The sequence below is a fragment of the Cydia fagiglandana genome, chromosome 15 (genome assembly GCF_963556715.1).
Source record: "Cydia fagiglandana chromosome 15, ilCydFagi1.1, whole genome shotgun sequence".
NCBI lineage: Eukaryota > Metazoa > Arthropoda > Insecta > Lepidoptera > Tortricidae > Cydia > Cydia fagiglandana.
In genome coordinates, this window is record NC_085946.1 from 2,756,863 (window position 1) to 2,779,299 (window position 22,437).

The 22,437-nt window shown below is 36.6% G+C and overlaps 1 protein-coding gene across 4 annotated transcripts in view; it reads left to right on the forward strand.

Moving 5' to 3' along the window:
• The window catches only part of LOC134671254 (acyl-CoA:lysophosphatidylglycerol acyltransferase 1-like), a 610,785-nt gene that overhangs the window by 23,456 nt on the left and 564,892 nt on the right, over window positions 1–22,437 (forward strand). The window lies entirely within an intron of this gene.

A 22,437-nucleotide genomic window follows, 5' to 3' on the forward strand; every position in this document is an offset into this window, starting at 1 on the left:
TAAACAGGAATATATAAAGCTATGTTAAACACGCGACATTTCGCACATGCCGGGGCTCATTAGCCATCCAAATGTCATTTCCTTTAACCCTCAACCCTTCCTATGCACGTGACGTTGGTTAGCCGGGAAAAGGGTTAAAACTTTGTTACGGTTAAATCTGATTGGGATTGAACTAAGAGCAATTAACGGTGTTCAGGAGGTATCAGGGATTTTCACCGAATTGAGAAAAGCCAGCGAAGAGTGTTCTAAGTACAGTCACCTGCAATAATATGTTACTCTTCGAAGGCTGCAAAAATATCTGACACCAGCGTATTTGTAGACCCATAAGAGCATGTCACATATTTATACGGCCTTCGAAGAGTAACATACAATAATATGTTATTGCAGGTGGGCGTTTTCAGAAATAAATATTGAAAACCTGATTCTTTCACACCTGGACGTTCTTGGGCTCATTCTACTCAGAATCGACAGCATTCTCCATCCCACCATTAATAAAAGATGTCCCAAAATGTCCATTCCATTACGTCACGTTTTCATCAGAATTGAATATGCCGTGATAGGCAGTTGAAATTTTCACAGAGATTATCTATTTCTACTGCCGCTATAACAACAAATACTAAAAACAAAATATAATAAATATTTAAGTGGGGTTTTTCGCGTAATGGTACGGAACTCTTCGTGAACTCCGACTCGCACGTAGCCGGTTTTTATCCTTACCTCCTCAGCGTTACTAAGTAAGAAACTATCACCGATTCTAACCCTACACCACAGCCTCTTACCCATTAAAAAAAATAATTGTACATAAAATCTTAAAAATACGTAACGTTCTCTGTGTTATTTTTCAAAAAACATATCAAACATTATAATTATGACACGACTTGAATGAATGACCGAACGGGCGGTCTAATTTTTAACCCAATGAAGAAATGCGTGTTTTTTAAAATAAGTATTTTAAGAGAGTTAAAAAGTACGAGAGAGTGCCACAGACAGGACAGGATGTGAAGTGACCGATGTTTTGTGTTCCGCCCCGGACGTGACACGTCCGACCCGCGTCCCGTCGAACGTGCAGGCCCCCCTTTATTCTAAATACAGACTAGACTGCTAATTTGAATTGCAGATTTTTTATTTTATTTTGATGACCATGAGGAGAAGTATTCCACGGGCTATCCCGTACAAACACATTTTATTTCCTGTGTTGTGACTTTTTGACATAGTACCGTCTTATAAATCGATGAGCACCGGTAGCATCATGCACGAAAAAGTGTCACGTTGTGGACAGATCTCCATGGTAACATTACGTTTCCTTAGGACGTTATCACGCAAAATTATTGTCCGTAAACCGACTTTACAGACAACCATTTTTTTTCGGTGCATATTTTTGACCATTTATCATAGAAAAGGAAACTCTTATACCTGCATATATTGTCAGAAAATTCGCGTTTGTACGGGACACACGGTGGACATTTTCATGGAATGCTCCATGATGGGAATCAGATGGATATAGGAATCTGAATATAACTGAGTACCTACAGTCAAAGTTGAAAATATCTATCCGGACCATAGGACAAACATAGATAAATTAAAAAAAAATAAGGGTATTAATTTTATAGAATGTCGTACACAATACATAGGTGAACATAGGTCAAAGTTATACGTGTAGATTTTCTCATAATAAGTAGGGTAATTCGCCAGTAACTGGCCACCGGCCAATACCTGGCCACCCCCAACTGAAAATGAATTCTGTTCACCTATAAACAGAATTCATTCTAGTATAAAGTTTCAATAACTGGCCAACCTTCAATTACTAGCCACCTTTTTTACAGAACTTTATACTAAAAATAAAAAAAAAACATGATAAAACTAGGACAAACTCAGTACGACCGTCAGGAGTCAAAGATATTCTTCGAAACTCTGTGTCCTCTGAGACGTTTAGCTTGTGTTACTATTGAAAATTCTCATGCTCTAGTCGATAGCGAAGAAAAGAGCTTCGAATAGTTCTCGTTTGAGTCGTTGGTTATCCTACCATCTCTCAGATTGGTGGTGACTACTATTCTGATTCTAAATAATTCGTGCTGGTGCAGGTGCTGTAGAAATTTCTTTACATAATTTACTAAGCTCTCGAGTTTTGTACACATATTTAATTACACAACCGGGTCTGCCACGATATAATTTCATCAGAATTTAAGGTAAAAACAATGAAATTATATCGCGGTACACCCGGTTGTGTATTTAAATATAAAGCTTCTTTTTTTTTAATTATAGTTTACGAATTGAAAAGTGGGAATCCTAGGAAAACTTAGAAATTCATATGTGAAATAGTAACTGGAATCAATATTGTTTAGCTCAAGTATACTTTAAGCAAAACCGGCAGGTAATTGTTTTAGTACCTATATAGTCCTCCATGTTGGCGATCACGACCCACCAACGGCGATCTTTACAATTGTCTCTGATGAGCACGTAGAGTAATTCGCCAGAAACTGGCCACCGGCCAATAACTGGCCACCCTAAACTAAAAATGAATTCATTTTTTTGTATAAGGTTTCAATAACTGGCCAGCCTTCAATAATAGAATTCATTTTTAGTTTTGGTTGGCCAGTTACTAACAGGTGGCCAGTTACTGGCAAATTACCCTAGTGTAAAAAAGCCATTAGCGATAACATTTATCGGTGCAAATAACATTTCTTCGATTATACAGTCACTGCGAACTCATGGTAAGGGCCGTACTGGACTCAAAGTACGTTACTGGCGCCGAGCCAAGCACTTATTGTGTCCCCGGGACTTATTCACTGTCGCCACACATTTATATCACGGCCAGTTGGAGTGTCGAGTCTGTACACACAGACTGTATACATAAATAATTTTATTATAAAGTGAGCGAAGTCATACTTCATAGTCTGCATTATGATAGGCCTAAATCCAAAGTTTTTTTTTGATGATCGATATTGAAATAATAATTTTGCGGCATCCAAGCGATAGTAATAAAAATAATGAGAATATTTCTTCAAATGTCTCTGAGTAAATACAAAATTCCACCAAAATAAGTATCTAAGTGTTGTTTCAGTTCAGAATCTTGACCCAGTCAAAGTGAAATGAGGTTGATTCATGATTGAAATCTAATTAAAAAGTTTAGAAAATCTCGCCGCTTCTTCAGCAGGTTTTTGATGGATTTCCGAGCCCTGGCTTCGAAAGCATTCGTGTTTAAGATAGTCAGGTTTTTAAGCTTGCCTACTTTTATAAGTGTAAGGGTTCAAATTTGGCGTCAATTGTCGCTAGACAAAACTGCAAGTTTATATTAAAATTAGAAAAAAAAAATTACGCTGGGCCGTGTAAGTAGTCAACAAAATGTTGCCTAATTCGTATGATTAAAAAAAAAACATTTGGTAGTAATATACACGCGAAAAGTTATATATCATTAGATAATTCGCCCCAAATATTGGAAAAGCTGTTTTGTGACAATATACGAGAAAATCCAAGAAAACTGCAGTAATTTGGTGCGAACGTAAACTATATGACATGTTTTATTGTTTACCACAACATGCCACATTCGCAACATCGCGTAACATGATGGTTTGGCACCATCTCGGCCACGTGTTGCGCATGACCTGCAGACAACTAATATATGTTAATCTAATAATAGCCTACGACATTGTTGCGGTGAAAATACAGCCTGATCAAATATTGGTGGAAATAAAATTTCCTTTGTAGGGTAATTCTTCAGTAACTGGCCACTGTTAGTAACTGGCCACCCTAAACTAAAAATGAATTCCATTTACCTATAAACAGAATTCATTTTAGTATAAGGTTTCAATAACTGGCCAGCCTTCAATAACTAGCCCTCTGATACTAAAATGAATCCTGATTGTAGGTGAATAGAATTCATTTTACAAGCTTTTTTTAGTTTAGGGTGGCCAATTACTATCAGCGGCTAGTTTATACTGGCGAATTACCCTATAAGGTCCGTATCCTACAGACTGCGCCAATTCGTATTAAAAACTGCTGATAAAATTACATAAAGTTTCATGGAAATGATCATTTCCTTGTGATAAGATCGATGACGTTATTTACAATTTTTAATTATAAAATAATGCTTGTGATGTAGTAGTACCTTTTGGGGATACTTAATACTACCCTACACAAGTACACAGCCCCATTTGCACCATTCCGCTAACCCGGGGTTAACCGGTTAAATTTGGAATTACCATGGTTATCGGTACAATTTGACATCTTAACCCCGCTCGCTCCCCCCCCGTCCCTCCCCCCATCATCATCATCATCATCATCTTAACCCCGTGTTAGTGGGATGGTGCAAAAGGCCCTACGGCAATTAACGGTATCAGAAATCAACATTGAATGCAAACATACCTTAATTTTTTTTCAATCTTCAAACTCATTTGTTTTTGAGATACCGTTTTTGAGCTCACAGGTTAGAATAATCTGTACAGAATGCAAACTTATTAGTTGATATCCATCTAGCACTAAGCCATATTAATATTTCCAAGATGACTACACACATTTTATAATTTTGGTACTTACAAACAACAGTAAACTCCTCTGTCCTCATATGGTGATAACGTAACACAATTTTCCCAAAACCCCATTCCCATTTGCGATTATTATCACTTCGCTGGCTTATAAGACCTCATTGAATTTCCCAGGGCCCAGCAAGTTAAAACGAAACGTTCGCAAAACGGAACGCTCTCAAACGGATTCCAATAAGTTCGCGCCGCGATCGGCTCGCATTAATCACCTTAGCGAATTCACCTAATTTCCACCGTTCTGAATAATTCAGGGCGTGTGCACATTGTGTTTCTCATTGTCATTGTTATATTTTGAATGGACTGTTTCTTTAACCGAAATGCTGGCATTTTTCTGCTAAATACTTAGCTTTACTTACTGAAGCTTTTTTTTACTTAAATATTTTGGTTACTTAGTGTTTGTGATTAAGCATAATTTTGTAAGGCCGTCGGTATAAATGTTTTTTTTTTTGTTGGAAATCTTGTTTGAAATTCTTTGAAGAGAAAATTTTTCTTATGTTCTCTTCCACTATCCGTGTGTCGAATTTCATTGAAACCCTATACAGTCGGTTTTGCGTGATGGGGGTGATTGATGAACAAACTTTAACATTTATATAACACTTTAAACTCTCGCGTTTTGTACACATTCTTTAATTATTTAGCTGGTGCAGCTCAGCTGAAACGTCGGAATTTAAGTTAAAAACAATGAAATTATATCGCGGTAGACCCGTTTGTGTAATTAAATACCTATATCATCATTGGCCACAGCATCTTTGTAGATGATAGTTGCAGCGATTGAAGAAAGTATTTTGAGGAGGTAGTCTACAGCTTACATCGACTGCGATGACTGTATAGACCAATCGCCGATCGGCACTTCTTGCCGCATCGATCACAGACGTGCCTTGACTCTTGGGGTGGTCCAGCAGCTCTGCGATTACGTTTCTGTCTGAGTTGGTCCAGCCAGAGCTCGTCATTAGGGTATAACTTCGTCTTCCTTCCACAATTCTCGGAAGACAGTGGAAAGTGGATACGCGTCGGCCATCTTATCGCAATTCTTAATGGAATATTCGGCCGACTCCCCGTAACGCTGGATGCTAAACTTTTGGCGCCTAAATTATCCGCCGAGAATGGCGAGGATTCTTCCTAATTTAAATTGGAGTTTGTTTTTATAGGTTGATAATTTGTCATTGTAAGTATTGTGATATTTTTTTTATCTTTAACATTTTTGTTTTTTGTTTCAGGTAAGTTCTCTACAACTTCCAATACGTTCAAGCGTTGAAGGTAACTTAAGTTGATGCACAAAAAGCTGCTGAACCTACAGAAAAAAAGGTATAGTTAACTGTTTTAATGTCAATTGGTGACTAAAATTGGTTTCTTTCAGAAATTGTGGAAGGAAATGTTAACCGTGAAATTCCTAATTTCATTATCTTTTCGTATGGTTACACCAAATAAATTAATTTATTCCTTTTTGTTTTGAAATTGAATTTTGAAAGAGCTTTCTTTAATCGTTCCCTTGTGATTGCTGATTGGCTTCAAACAATTTTAGACTTTAAAAACATGAAAAAAATGTTATAAATTGTTACAACAAAACAAATATTATTGCTACTATTCTTCCGCGACCGTAATCTGATTAAAAAGTAATCGACCCCAATTGAGATGCCTCAAAACCTCCATTTACTCGTAGGTACCGTCAGCAGCAGAAGTTGCTAAGCGGGCGAGGAGTTCAAAATTACCTTGACGCACTCTCATTCTCTTAACAATAAAGCCGCGTCAAGATCATTTTGAACATCAAGCTAGTAAACGCAACTATTGCTGCAGACCGTACAACTTATACTGGCCCTATCATTAAACCACTTCCACAACCCACCTTTTATCTCCCCTGACTTCGTCTAAAATATCCAAAGTAAGTAGTTGCCACCCGTAACAAAGGCAATTTATTCAATTAGAGTGTCGCGTCATTTTAGCGGCCCCCGGCCTCACTCGAACCTAACTGATTGAAATTCCATTATTATCGGCCCCCGCTGTAATAGTAAACCTTTATAAGCGAGGTTTTTCCTCCTCAGCGGGCACAGTAGGGAGATTACAATCGGAGGAGGCAAGTCTCTCGAGGCAATATTCGGTCTCGGCGAGATAGAATCAGGAGATTTGCAGGTGAAAAAGGTTAATAACAAACTCGGAACATCTGCATCGCTCAATATTACTCTGGTAGGTAAAATGGCTCGTAAAATAAGAAAAGCTACATAAAATTAAAATACTTGCCCACTCAGCTGCGCGACAGCAAGCGCAATCTTATTTTTATCTTCTCTCTTAGGTTTTTAATCTGTTTTTACTAACTGTTTAAGTTTTTATTCAATTGAGATTTAAATTGCGAGCAATTTGAGGTTGGTGACTTGTCTTCAAATGAATTATCAAAGCAGGATTACCTAATTAATAGGTAGGTATTTTATGTTTTTGGGAAAACCTTGTAGATTGATGCGGCCTGGAAAAGGGTTAAAGGTTGTAATAACATCTTGTATACCTTCTTAAAGAGAGGTATTTCCTTCTGCACCCGACAGATTTACTGTGACCAACCCAATGTCCCCCCTTTATAGTGGGGTATACTGATTTGCAAAAACGGGTGCCAACGTTTTTAATAGGGTATTTGGTATGCGAGGTTGGTTAGGGGATTAGCCAAGGAATGAGATACGTTTGATCCTATTGGGTTGTTTTTGAGTTTGTCATACAATACTTTTGTACGGGTACGTGCTGGTAACTATAAATCGTAGGATATTTACATGAAAGGGCACCAAGGGTATTAAATAGGTACCTTAGTAGAGCGCCGATTTTAAAATTTGAAATTCGAACTTGAAGTAATGAATTTATTCACATGCTTAATAGTACATTACGACACATGTGCGAATAGGTATTAAGAACACACATTGGCACATGTAGGTATCGTACAACGTTTTACCTATGGCCCTTTAAAGTTTCGACATGGTAGTTACGTAATGTGCTAATTATCGTACTAGTGCGGTAAAATAGCACCATATGACCTACTGTAAAATAGTTATTTGTTTTACGAGGGGGCAAAGTTGTTGTTTAACCGCTCGTGCTAATATTTTTTTTTTTTAATTTTTTTTTTTTAATTTTTTTTTATTTATTTTTTTTTTTTTTTTATTTTTTTTTTATTATTTTTTTTTTTTATTTATTTTTTTTTTAATTTTTATTTTTATTTTTATTTTTATTTTTATTTTCTTTATTTATTTATCGTCTTAGGTTAGGTATTTTTATAATATGAATATAAAAGTAAAATATAAAAACACTTACAAAACAATAAAAATACATATAAACACATTATAAAAAACCTAACCTAGGGTGCCGCCAGCAGCGGGGCAAGGCCCAAGCTACCGGTGGTCAGGGCTGCAGAGAGAGGAACCGACGTACTATCCGCGCCGTGTCCAAGATCACCGCCTTCTGCATCTGTCCCTTGATCCAACCACCTAGCGAGAGTCTCTCGAGATGTTGGTCGAGACTCTTCGCTATTAAACCGTTCACTGAAACGACTATCGGGACAATGATCGTCGAATCAACATCCCACATGGCGGTTATCTCGTGAGCCAAGTCTAGGTACTTACCTTCTAGGTATTTTTATTTTTATTTTTATTTTTATTTTTATTTATTATAATGTCACTTACAGTATACACTAAACATGACACATAGGAATATAAGCATGAAATTGAATTATACATAACTATAATATCAAAAAATCAAAAAAATCAAAAAAATCAAAAATCAAAAAGCATTTATTTCGTTAAATAGTAATAAATTATTAACAAAAACAAACAGTAAGTCAAAAACTTAAATAATATTATTATCTATATTGATACCCGAGTAAGCGAAAGATTCCAAAATTGAACCACGAGCGTAGCGAGTGGTTCGAAAAATGGAATCTTGAGCGTTGCGAGGGTTTCAAAGCACGAGGGTTAAACAAAATTTGCCCCCGAGTGAAACACAAAATTTTTCATCACACTAACCTAAGCAAATATTAAATGTAAAATATCAAATAAAATCAACCCAAATCAAATCCAAATGAATGTTATTAAATATTTATCATCCAAAATCATCATTTAAAAGTCAATTCTACCAGCAAACATAAGAAAACAACTCAAAATTTGCATGTGATTACTTTGCCTCACATGTGAATAAAATGCAACTTTGCTATCAGTTTTTGAAGTGCAAAGTAAGCCTTTCCGAGCTGGAGTGGTGATATATTAAACGTTGATTTGTATATGGCTTTGACACGATTCGCATTGCATCTCTCATGATCGTATCATACCAATATCAAAAATATTACAGATTTTGATATAATTTCCCATTTCCCATTTTGTATTTTAGTTTGTGCCAACCCTAGACCCCAAGGCTACTCAATCAATCTGTGAAAATGGCTCGAATGTTTGCCGTCCAGGGCTGCGATCGATATGTTCTCAGGGAATATCTAGACTGCGGGAGACTTTATTCAAATCAGTCAGGGGGTTATTCTAGAATAGCTAGATTTTTTTTTATATTATTCAACTAGTAATGCACTAGGTAGTGCGAAACGGTAAAACCACCCAACTATATATCGTGTCATTCACGAAGACGCTTGACTCGTATTGTCATGTCATTAAAGGTTAAATTTCATAAATCTGCGCGTCATCGTTTGTGACAAGAACTATATAGACCAATATTACAACTATGATCCACAAGACTTCACAAGAGCAATATTATACGTAATGAAGTATTTATACCAATGTTTTTTTCGGATTTTTTCAAGTTTGTTTTCCCACATATGAAAATATTTTGTCTTACAATTGGTTCATTCAATTAATAGTAACACTCACCTAAATCATGATATTATAGTTCCTTTGGAACATAGTTGAGAGATTTTGGACTATACAAGTACATATTTGGATTGGAAACAAAATCATATCAAGGCGATTATGCAATTTTATTTTCAAGTTTTTAGTTACTACGTCAGACAACAAGTAGTCATTTTCACAAATCATTTTTAATTCTTTAGTTAAACAACTACATTCAAAGGTGTATGTGAAGTCCCCAATCTGCATTGGGCTAGCGTGGGGACTATAGCCCAAGCCCTCTCGAGCATAGACTGAAATTATTATTATTTATTTTTATTAGTTAAACAACTGTTAAAAAAACTGCGAAATTCTTAATGGATTTGTCTATCGCCATGCAAATTCAAAAACCAATTCCATTAAACGCTAAACCGCGTTTTCCAATACATTTGATGGCAAATAAGCTGGAATTTCGCAGGTGAAGCGAATAAAAGTGAAACAGAGTACCCTCCCCCCCCCCCCTCCACGACATCAATCAATTAAATGCAGGTAGCTGCCCTCTTTTATCTTAACGCGGTAAGATTTGGCAGTACATTGACTTGGCATAGTCGTCGCAAAAATTTGTTTTAACAAAATAATTCATCATCATCATCTCAGCCAGAAGACGTCCACTGCTGAACATAGGCCCTCCCCCTAATGATGGGGTGTGAATGCCATATAATCGCCACGCTTGGCAGGCGGGTTGGCGATCGCAGTCGAGTACACCGAATTTGAGGTACGCTGCTGCCCGTCCACCGGTGGTCTTGGACGTAGTTTAAGGACATACCCCCGGGTATGTCCTTAAACTACGTAACACGGGTAACAAAATAATTACAACAATAGTTTAACAAACAAATTACCTACAGTATGTTTACCAATTGTTTTTTCTGTGAATAGAGAATTCAACAAAATGACTCCGTTAATGTAAGCACTGACAGCGAACCTCTATTACAAAGCCGTATGGTTAACAAATTCAGATTCGGAAGTGAACTCTTCAAGTAATTTTTTTATCAAATAACTTTTTTTTATCGTTTTTTCGCCTAAAATGTCCACTTTTCGATCGTTTCAGTCCGTAGTGCTCATAACCAGAACGTTGGTCGTCTGAACATGCTCCCACAACAGTTTTTATAGGATCAGAGGGCCTACCGCGAACCACGTTCGACGTATTGCCTCCCTGTCACACTTACGTACAAATTTACAAGAGCGACAGAGAGGCAACACGTCGAACGGAGTTCGCGGTAGGGGGTAGGCCCTCTGGGCTGTAGAAATATGGATGTCCCGATACTGTCTTCTTTCATCGTAATTTCGTTACACGTACAGCCTGCTCGCCTATCTGCTTCTATAACTTATTACCGCAATCATGCTGCATTAAACTTTAAACCTTATTTTTATTACAATACGATAACATTTTCAATAAGCCGTTAGTTAAGATACAATTTTGCCAAATTAAAGATTGATGTAAGATTTTAATGGCGAAGTTAGGTATAAGGATAGCAACGATTGCCTTTCGTTATTCAATTCGTAGAGAGTTCGAGAAGTTAAATTAGATTTATATTTAATAGGCCCTATTCAGCATCGTGGCATGTTGATTTAGACTCTCTATTATATTATTCTGTTATGTGATATTTTAATTTAATAACAATAACAGCTAGCGTGATTATAGTACTCTGTCATTTGATGTCTTAATAAAGTCTGTGTGTATGGCTACAAGTCAAGATACTCATCTGGACAGATAGTTACCTGAAGCTATCGCTCATGATATCATCCAAATCTCTAAATTATTTTCGACATGTCTTGAATGTCGTCATTTTTTTGTCGGCGTTGGCGAGTGGCCTTTGCCCAGCAGTCAAGTGGGACATTATACACTATACAGAGAAACACATTATACAGAGAAAAGTACAACAAAAACACACTTAGAATTACAAAAATAAACTTAATCCGGGGACAAGGAGAGTTAGGAACAAATTGACTTTTGCAATTTCTATTAGTTCTTGCAATTTCTATTATCTGTTTGTTGAAATTATATTTGGGATTACTGAGCTGTTTGTAGAAATAAATAAACTTTACAGAAATAGTGAAACGTCCATAATTATTACTAAAACTTCATTTTTTCCCCCAGTACAGAACTGTTTTTTAATTTCTGGTGATGATTTTTTTCTCAGTGTAGGCTCCCAATAATAAATTATTATAATAATAATGTCTTGATACCTTTTACCCCTTGATGGTGTTTTGTCATATAGGTAACTAAAAGTGTTTTTTTTTTTTACTAAAAGTCTACGTATGGCACATAATCCGATAGGTCTTTAAAAAAAACCTGGAGGTTTCTAATAAACTTTTTTGACAAAGTTTTACTTTAGAAATTAATCGCTTCAAAATTTCTCAAAATATGTCCCGCTCCTTCTAACTTCTGAACCGGGCATATTTTTTTTTTTAATAAAGACAGCTTAATAAACACTCTTCACGAAAATTGTTTTGAACTCTCTTTTTATTAAAAGGACGTTAGACTGTAAATGACGCCTTTTTCCTCGTATGATATCATTTGCTTTTTATCCTTTTTCATATCATTGTGCAAGGCCCGATACGCACTTGTCAGTTTTTTTTTTCAATCTCCACTAAGCTTATCTCTACGTCTCTAAAACAAAAGGACCACGATTTCTTTAGTCCCATTTTCAGTATAAATTTCAGATTATTTTCACCCTCATTACCCCTTATCGGCGATTTAAAAAGGTGTAAAAGAAACCAGGCCAGGACGTTCGATGCCCAATCAACGTTGTTGTACCGGCTTTTAAAGTGGTACATTAGAAGTATTTTTGGTACATAAGGATGGACAGATGATTTTTTTACGTATTATCAGAGGATGTATTAAGAAAAGCCTAGTAAAGTTTTCTTACTAATTAACAAAGAATACCTATACATGTTAGGGAAAAGTGGATACAGAAAAATGAAATTGTAATGGTCAGTGAAAATTGGAACGGAAGACCCTTGACGTACGTGATCAAATCGGAGAAATCTTCCAAAAAAAAAAACAAGCAAGAGTAGCTACCCTAGACTGAGTACCTACGAGTTCCGAGCTCCATCATTTGTTACATGTAAATGGTTAAGGTGACAATTTCCTAAAAGATTCCAATGGGTCGAAGTGTAGCCGTATGAACTATAACCCCCCGAATACATAAAATACGCAAGACCCCAAATCGAGCACTTGTGTCTTCTAACATAATATATATTCTTATACCGGGTGTGGCCTGTAACACGATCAAATAATTAAAAAATAGATTGTACCCCTCAAACGGTGACACTTTTGTTAAATAACTTTTAAAAATTATGAAGTATTTAGACTCCCTATTTTTCATACAAAATAAATATTATCTTCAATGGACGCCATCGCCATGCCATATCATTGTGATTGACGTTGTTTGTCACGCCTTAAATATAACAAAATTCGCAATACATTGCGTCTTAGAATAAACTTTAAAGTGTATTAAAAATCAAACCACAAGTTATTTTTAAAAGTCGCTGAACAAATGTTGGTTAGTATGAGGAGTACAGCCTACAGTTTAATTTTTTGCTCATATTACAGGCCACACCCGGTATGTGTCAGTTTATGAAAGTGAAGGAAGCGGGGCTCACCACTTGCACCACCGTTTTTTACCAATATGTACCACATGCAATCAAAAAGTGGTACATTTCCCTTCCCTTTACTTTCCTTAGACAAGGCGATCAAGACCAATGAACGTAATTTGCACGGTTCGAGAGATGAGAATGCTTTTCTTTCTCAAGTCAAATCCGCGGAAGGTAAAATTTTAAAAGCCCCAAATGTACCTTAATTTGTCAAGATCTATTTGATACTTACTTCGGGTTTAAATTAAATCAATTGCTTTTACAACCTGGTTACATTTTAAATATCATATTTTAGTCGTAATTAACATCATCCACACATTCAACTGAGATCTAATAACGTCTTACCGGCCTGATTCTAACTATAAGATTCGTCAAAAATTTGTTAAAGATACGACATGGATCGGATATCAGTATCAAAAGTGTAAGTACGTATCTATAAGTTCGAATCAGGCCGTAAGTTGGTCGTACTTGTACAAAGTAGTACATATTCAATTTCAGTTTTGAACTATTATTATAAAGTTAAGTTATAAAACTTATAAAAAAAAGTTTCAAATCTAAAAGTCTAACGAGGGTAAACCTTGCAAAGACAACAATTACCAATGGTCAAAGACTTTTAGTACCTATTTCTAAATACGTATATAAAATATGAATTTCTAACTATTAATTAAAGTAGGTACGAAAGAGTTAGAGTTGCTATTTTCGCCGAAGATCATTGAGATCAGACCTACCTTAAAAACTATTCATCCGATATCCATACCATATGCCATGGATCTTAATAGAACGTTCCTACCAATGCAAGCAAAAAGCACGAGAGCCAGTCATTCAGCCGAAGGCATACAAAATCCATCCGTAAATACAAAATGTTTTACATTGGCTGAATGAGAGAATCGCTAGCCAAAGACATAATAGCATAGGTACAAAAAGCATTCGCTGAATGACCGAGTCGCGAGTTGTGTTATGTTTGCTTTTCTCAAGGGTAACATTCCATTTCTAACCGCAGCTGCATTACTGTCAATTTTACTATGGAAATTGACAATGACAGCGACGCGTTCAGTACCGGTAGTGCAGCTGCGGTTAGAAATGGAATGTTACCATAAAAGTTTCACATGGAATAAACTATACATGATAGCAACCACAGCCTCAACAGGTTATTAACGTATGCACACGCGAAGTAAAGACTTGAACCCATTGACCCCCCACTTGCCGCCCTAGGCTCCCTTTCCAAGCCTGGATGAGGTAACGACCTGAATATTCAAAGGGTGTCCTTGCACTTCTTTGAGGATAGTTGTGGTCTAATGACTAAACATGTTTCTCGTATCATTTCAAAAAAGGAAAAATGTATAAATTGAATCATAATGATAACGGTCCCAATATTTAATTACACAAACGGGTCTACCGCGATATAATTTCATTGTTTTTACCTTTAATTCCGACGTTTCAGCTGAGTTGCCCGTTTGTTTAATTAAATATGTGTACAAAACGCGAGAGTTTAAAGTGTTATATAACGGTACCAATAATTTGATTACTTTACAAATAACTGCTTTACCAGAAGTAATTTTTCCAAATGAGTCTACGAATTCAAATTAATTAAGAATATTTTCCTGATAAAACATAATTTTATCATATCGAAACTTATCAGGAACATTGGCTCTTATTTTGTATTACTTTTTATAACACGGTGTTATCACATGCGCGTTAAATAATCTACACTCCTAATTTGAAGAAGTCCATTATCTTGAGAAAACCTCGGCGTGGGAGTTCCTTCCACAGTCGGAGCGTTTGCCGAAGGAATTTCCTTAGCTCAATGGACTTCTACTTGGCTCGATTCTACGCAGCAATTCGATGCTCATTCCAGCCGATCCTAGGCTGTACTTGTTTGCATTATTTCCTTGCTTTCTCGACTCCTTATAATATGAATTTCTAATTATCAATTAAGTACGAAAGAGTTAGAGTTGCTATTTTCGCCGAAGATCATCGAGATCAGACCTACCTTAAAAACTATTCATCCGATATCCATACCATATGCCATGGATCTTAAAAGAACGTTCCTACCAATGCAAGCAAAAAGCACGAGAGCCAGTCAATTAGCCAGAGACATAATTCCATAGATACAAAATGTTTTACATTCATATAAACAGTCATCATTAAGAAATGCGGATGTGAGTTTGACTACGCGTAAAATAATTAGAATATGACAGAAAATGTAGGGATACTTTGTTGTAAAATTATTGCATGGTGGCAGGTGCTTTTTGCGCGCTGTTTTAACGGCTTCTCTATCAGTGTACATGTGTACTACCATGCACTTACACATCAGTGACGACACGTCAAAAATGACAAAAAAAAATGACGTCGTGAGTGTCGTTCGTGAGAAAGACGAAAGACGCGGCTGATATAGCTTTCTTTTTCTTCATGAGCTTAACTGCTTAACTATCTGAAAAATAGGCAAAGCAGAGTTCTGTGTATGCCCCGCCAGTGCTACAGTAAGAATACATTAAGTTACATTCATCCCGATAAACCAATTTTCAAGACAACCGAACTCTGCGCCGAAATGAGATTATAACTATCCTTCAGTATCGCAACTTTTAAGTATCTTATTAAAGAAAAGTTTGCCCCGATACGGGGACCCTTAGGAAGGGGCTAAAAGGCTCCGTAATTCCGATCGATCGGATGATGTCGCCCCCATCGTCAATACATCAAGGGAAACCAAATCTGATTCACCTTTAAACCAACCTTGTTAAACGAAAATGACGCTTATCGCTTTAATGCGAAGTCCAAGTGAATATTTTCGCAGGGACGCGTTAAGTTGGTAATGGGTCGTCGGAAAGGTGCCGCCTTTGTTAGCAGGTGCGTAAAAAATCGACGTTATTTCAGATGAGTGTTAGTGAAATGAGTTTTCGAAGGGATTTTGCAATGCGAGTCGGTGCGTGGTCTTTGGTGTATATGTCGATGGCATGTAAGTTTAGTTGTGCCCCAAGTATATTCGTTTAGGGGGTGTAAAATCCAAAAGGTACAGTGAGGGAAAACAACTGCCGTATTCGAACTTCAAGATATTCACAAGAGACGACACGTACTAGATCGATTCTAGATACGTTATAGTTTAGATATCAACTAGTTCTCTTTTGCAGCGCAATTCGGGCAACCAATGTCACTTTTACGTTAGATAGACTAAGATATCTATTAGATGTGAATTGTATCTCTAAGTCATATCCTGTAGAAATCGTTCAAGAGTATCTCCAGAATCGCGCAAAGATCAAATTTGACAGGTTAGATCTTAAACATATCGTTATCGTATATTGGTGATGTCTAAAAGATGTCTAATAGATGACTATTTCAAAATCCGAATCGGACCCCAAGAAACTTATTCTTAGGAATCAGGCCGTCTACGGAGCCGAACAGTTTTTAAGTGAAATCATGAAATGTTGCATCGAAATTACGTTCATAAATGGGTCTTGGGATAGCGATAAGCGGCCGGCAACCCCATTTCTCGCCAGGATTGTGCTCTTCTCAAACTTGCATTGAAATATCCATAGGCTACGGTGGGCAAAATCGAGAAAAAATACTGTAATAATTGAATTTATGGCGGAGCCTCATCCAGGCCTCATGAGTTACGAGAAGGTGTCGTTGACCAACCCGCCGGGGCGCGTACGAGTATGAAGATATCGCGGGCCGCGGCTGTTGTTAAAAACAAAAGAAGGTTGCGTTATAGGCCTACGTAAGTGGCTGTATGAAATTCCTTTATACATATCATCTTATGATACAAATACGTAGTATTTCCGGACTTAATTTGAAGTCATGTCAACATTTCACTGCAAGTTTAAGAAAAAATATTTCACCGCGACTTTGATTGACGTACCGGGCTCCCCCCGCATTCCGTCTTCATTTGTTTACTGAACACTCTCAATATACGTCTTTAATGCGGGTGTGGTTGTTTAGATGCCGATTCTGTTATGAAAGCCCCGTGTGTTCAGGTTCTTCTCTCACTTTCACTGAACCTAAGCGTGAGCGAGATGGCTGTGCGCGCCCGGGATCCCAGATATCGAGAATTTGAATTTAAAAATTTTGTAAGTTTTAACAAAAAAAAGATATCGGTGAGTTCGAACAAAAATAAAATTGCGAATCTTCAGATTTTCATTTATTTAGATTTTTTAGCTTAAGGTATTAGTCGGAAGCGTACGAAAATATCTTGCTATTTCAGTCAGTCTCTGTAGAAAAAGTACTGAGGTTGACTGAAGTAGCATGACAAAATATGATGGAAAACAATTATGCACTACATCTCTACCTTTACTGAAATGTACTCTTTTACGAAATCGGCCCAATCGTCTTACGTCGAGAATAAAACACAAATAATACCGTAATCAGATTTCAGTTCGATTCCATTTTCCACATTTACCTTTTATTGCCGCGAGTGAACATTCATCGCTTGTTCTCAAGCACCGATCACCTAGCTGCCACTAGAAGGATCATCAATGTGGGCCCATTGAATTATTCAAATAGGTACACTAAATTATTTAATTTAAAAGGCATTTATTTGAGAAAAGGCTTATTCCGTAAATCAATTTAAAAAAACCTTTGTTTACAAAAAATCAAGGCTTTCAGTGCAAAAAATCTCAAATGTTTTATTTGACACACTTTCCATTCACACACCTAATAGTTGTTTGTTAATTGTGTCATTTAATTTTCCTTTATTTCAATATTTCATCTCCCATGTCAAATCATTAGGTTCTCAATTGCCTTAAATATCGATAAGCACTCACCATTCGTATGAACATCAAATAAAATTGTTAGCCACGAGGTGCACCGTTCAGTTTTATTCAGTTCCGTTCTAGTTTTATTCAATATTGACTTGAGGGCAACGTATTACGTGGTAAAAAATGTGGAAACTTGTGAAGTGACTTTGTGAAGTGTTCGGGTCTATGGAGCGAAGCCGCCGAGCTAATAACAATGGAAGAAGGCACGAGCTTTATTGGAAGTATTATAAGGTGGAGATGTAAAAAAAAATGTAATCATGCGTATATTAAATGTTTGATCCGACGCTATTTTATGTTTTATTAATGGAATAATTTTTCCATTGAATCCGATTTTGTGGCCAGCGCGAGTGAATAATTAGTCGTACATGCTTCAGAATACGGAATCTCGTGGAGTGATCTGTACTCTACCTTTGAAGCGAAGCCGCCGGGCTAATAACAATCGATGGAGGTACAAGCCTATTGAGAGTATTATAGGGTAGAGATGTAAACATCTCTCTACTAATATGCTAACTGTCTGTCTGCCTCTCTGTTTGTTAAGTACTTTTTTCCGGCTTAAACCGCTGGACCGATTTAGATGAAATTTCGCATAGAGACAGATTGAGGCCCAGGGAAGGATATATGATTGGTTTTAACAATCATCATCATCATGCCACGCATGTTAGAGAGAAATTGTTGAAATAGCATAATTATCTTGATTTTAATCACATTTTCTGACAGATTTGGATATAAGTTACTTATTCTATCAGATTAATAATAGAATTAGGACACAATCAAATCATATTCTACCATGGCAGCACATGTATATTGTATACAAGTGCGGTGTACAATTAAAATTAGTGTTAGGTGTATTTTACATTTTTGGATACCTACTTAAGTTTATTTTATAATAATAAATTACCTCTAAAGTAAGTAATAGGTATACATTCGTTAATTCATATGATTTTTTATAATGAATATTTAATAGTCAATGCCAATAGTTAATTCCCATGCGCTATGCCATGCGTGAAACGCCGTATGATTGCCATGTCACGACGATCCATTAAAACAAGTCAAATCGGCCCCCTGACGCGTGAATTTTGCTATTGCAATTATTAATTTCCTGGTTCAATGAGCCATTTTACTGTAAATTTTCAATTACCCTCCACAATGGAATACGGGCGATTGGACCATTTATGAAATTTCAGTAAATACACATTTTGAATTGAATTTACATTTGAATTGAATTAATACGTGATTTTATATTAACAGACCAAACAGGCAAGTACCTAGTAAATATAGTTCAATGGTTTGGTAATTAAAATCAGGTTGACTGGAAGCGATTCTCTTACTTTAAGCTCTAAGGGATAAGTTCGCCTTTGTACTGCACATTTATTTTGTGTTGTGAGTACTATACTCACCGCAACACCACTTGGCGTCTAAAGTCGTAATGCTTATCTCTTTTACCCTTGTTAAGACTAACCAAGAGTGAAAGAGATGACATTATGACCTTAGTGGCCGGTTGGTAATGCGGCTACTATAGGTGAATTAAGGTGGCCACTGACGAGCCTTCCAACAGTCCAAATAGCGTGGCTGCAATCCAAACTCGGTTCGTGAATGTCAAATACATACATACAATGTTTAATATTAGGATGCCGTCCATTTGGAAGAATCCATTGTAACGGCATCCATTTGGAAGGCTCGTCAGTGGCCTGCTTTACTCATTTGCGACCTATAATTACATTAATTGACATCAATAATGAGCCGAATGAGTAACATACATCGTCTGTCCGGATGACGTTCGATAATGGAACCGGCCGTCCACGAAATACGATATCGGACGGGTTTCTTTTAAAATATTAATTTTGATTGCGAGTCGCGGTCAGAACGGTAATGAATTTATTCCTTGTTACATTTATTGGGTGGTTATTGTAATTTTAAATATAAATTTCACATGAGTCAAAATTTAAACATATTTTTAACGGGTCACCCATGCCACACTGCCATACTACATGTACCTACTTATTGCAAATGACATACTAATCAAGCTATGCTAGAAACTGTAAGTACTTATATTTTAAATAATAAATTTATGTAGGTCGTGGTACTTTTAATGCAACTATTACTGCGGTACGGTGCATGTGAACCAATTACGGATTCAATCAGATATTTGAGGATAACCTACCATGTATACACGGTGGCAAAAAAATAAGTGCACTCTTTTCCCCATCCCCAAAATCACAAAAAAAATTACCCTCCCAGAGAAAATGGGCCAGCCAATATGTATAAAACAGCCAAATTTTTTTTCTATGGTAACAAAGTAGCTCAGTATAATCCTAAAACCTCTCTGGCAACGGGAATGCACTTATTTTATGGCCACCCTGTTTATATTGTTCATTGAATCTTATTGAATATTTGATGTGGATAATATTCGCTATACTGTTATGTGTGAATAAGAATAAGAATAAGAAAGTTTTTATTGTCCACTGTGTAGGTAGATACATATAGATGATGATATGTGTACAATACATAACCAAAAAAGTCTTCCTTTGCCTTCCATCCGAAAGAAAGCCGAAAACCTTCACAATCGTCATTGACCGATAATCCTAGCCGACGTGTACCATCCATACTGTTAACTGACATCAAACATCAAACATCAAACATCAACATTTATTCAGCAAATAGGCCACAAGGGCACTTTTACACGTCAACATTGAATTTACATAAAAGCAAAAATAATAACATCAACAATTTTATAAAATAAAACTAACAATTCAATCTAACGTATTACAATTACTAAGAGATGTATATGGTCTCTTAATGTCGAATTACATACAAAATACAGATAAAAAAACACACACAAAAAAAATCTATAATATTTAGAGGTGTAAATGTCTCTAGGTGTCAGAACTATAAGATTATATAGTTTATCAAGTTATCCTTAGAGATGTATAAGGTCTCCAAGAGTCAATATCCTGTATAATTAATACATTCATTAAAAGAAAAGAAACATACGAGAACAGAATGAGGCGTCTCACTGTAATTAATTAATAAAAGTTACTAAGTATAATAGCTCGTGTTAGCTTAACAGACCAGTCTCCACAAACAGCACCCGTTCACGAGTATGACGCGTATCTCAGCCATCGCCTCCCTCAACCTTCATTCGGGAAAGTGGCGACCCGATCAACAACGCCACCGTAAGCAAAGACTTTTAAGCGAGCATGACATGTTCAAGCTACCGGCCTATATTAATATTAAAATAGTAATAACATGTAGCTGTAAGACACGGCATTTTGTGCTCATATGTTACATAAAAAGACAGTAATATAGCTTCACATAATTACTAGCCTAAGTTGACTTAGAGATGTAAAGGTCTCTAAGTGTCAGAAACATTAAAAATATAGGTAAGTATGTACAATCAAAAATAAAAATCAAATAAATAAATATGTACTTAGAGATGTATAAGGTCTCCAAGTGTCCAAAACTAAAATTAAATTAAACAATATAATCAAGCGAGAACATCATTGTCTCATGTGTCAATTCTACTGGACACTAGCATATTTAATTCACAATGTAAAAAAAAAACAATATTTATTTAATTCTTATTATACTAATGAAATCAAGCTACCGGCTTAAAAGCATCTCTATCGTTTATAAAATCATTTACAGTGTAGTACGCCTTACGTAACAAGGAGTGCTTAATGTGCGACTTAAATTTATGAAGTGGTAAATTCACTACATCAGTGGGGACTTTGTTATAAAAACGTGTACAGTTCCCGACGAAAGACGTACGTCTAACCTTACGGAGGCGGTGGGCGGGCACAGCAAGTTTATGTTTGTTTCTAGTGTTATAGTTATGGATATCACTGTTAACCTTGAATTCGTGGATGTTTTTCCGAACATACATAATATTCTCTAGTATGTATTGAGATGCAACGGTAAGAATGTTAACTTCTTTGAATTTCTCTCTTAGGGATACTCGAGCGCCCAGTCCATAGATGGAACGTACAGCTCGTTTTTGCAGCACAAATATTGTCTGAATATCTGCCGCTTTTCCCCACAACAGAATTCCATAAGACATAACACTATGGAAGTAACTAAAGTATACCAGCCTGGCCGTCTCTACGTTTGTCAGCTGTTTGATTCTCCTCACTGCATAGGCTGCTGAACTAAGTTTTCCGGCTAGAGTGCCTATATGTGCATGCCATTGCAGTTTGGAGTCTAGAGTGACTCCCAGGAAAACAGTTCGGTCCTCAAATTCCAGCGTATCACCTTTTATTTTAATCTTGCTGTTATTTACCTGCTTGACGTTAGGTAGCGTAAACTTGATGCATTTGGTTTTCTTGGCGTTCAAAAGCAAATTGTTTGCCGTAAACCAGTTTACAATGGTAGATAGCGCGTCATTAATGCTCTCGAAGCTATTTTCCTTTCTGTCCACTTTAAATATAAGGGAAGTGTCATCTGCAAATAACACTATATCATGTCTATCTTGCACAACTTTTGGTAAGTCATTAATGTATACCAAGAACAGGAAGGGACCAAGAATTGAACCTTGAGGCACTCCGAGGGCTACCGGGGACCCCGCCGATTGAGTTCCATTAATAACTACTCGCTGAGTTCTATCCGAAAGGTACGATGAGACCAGGTCAAGGGCACTAGCTTTTATCCCATAGCGGCTTAATTTTCTCTTTAAATTTTCGTGATCAACGCAATCAAATGCCTTTGACG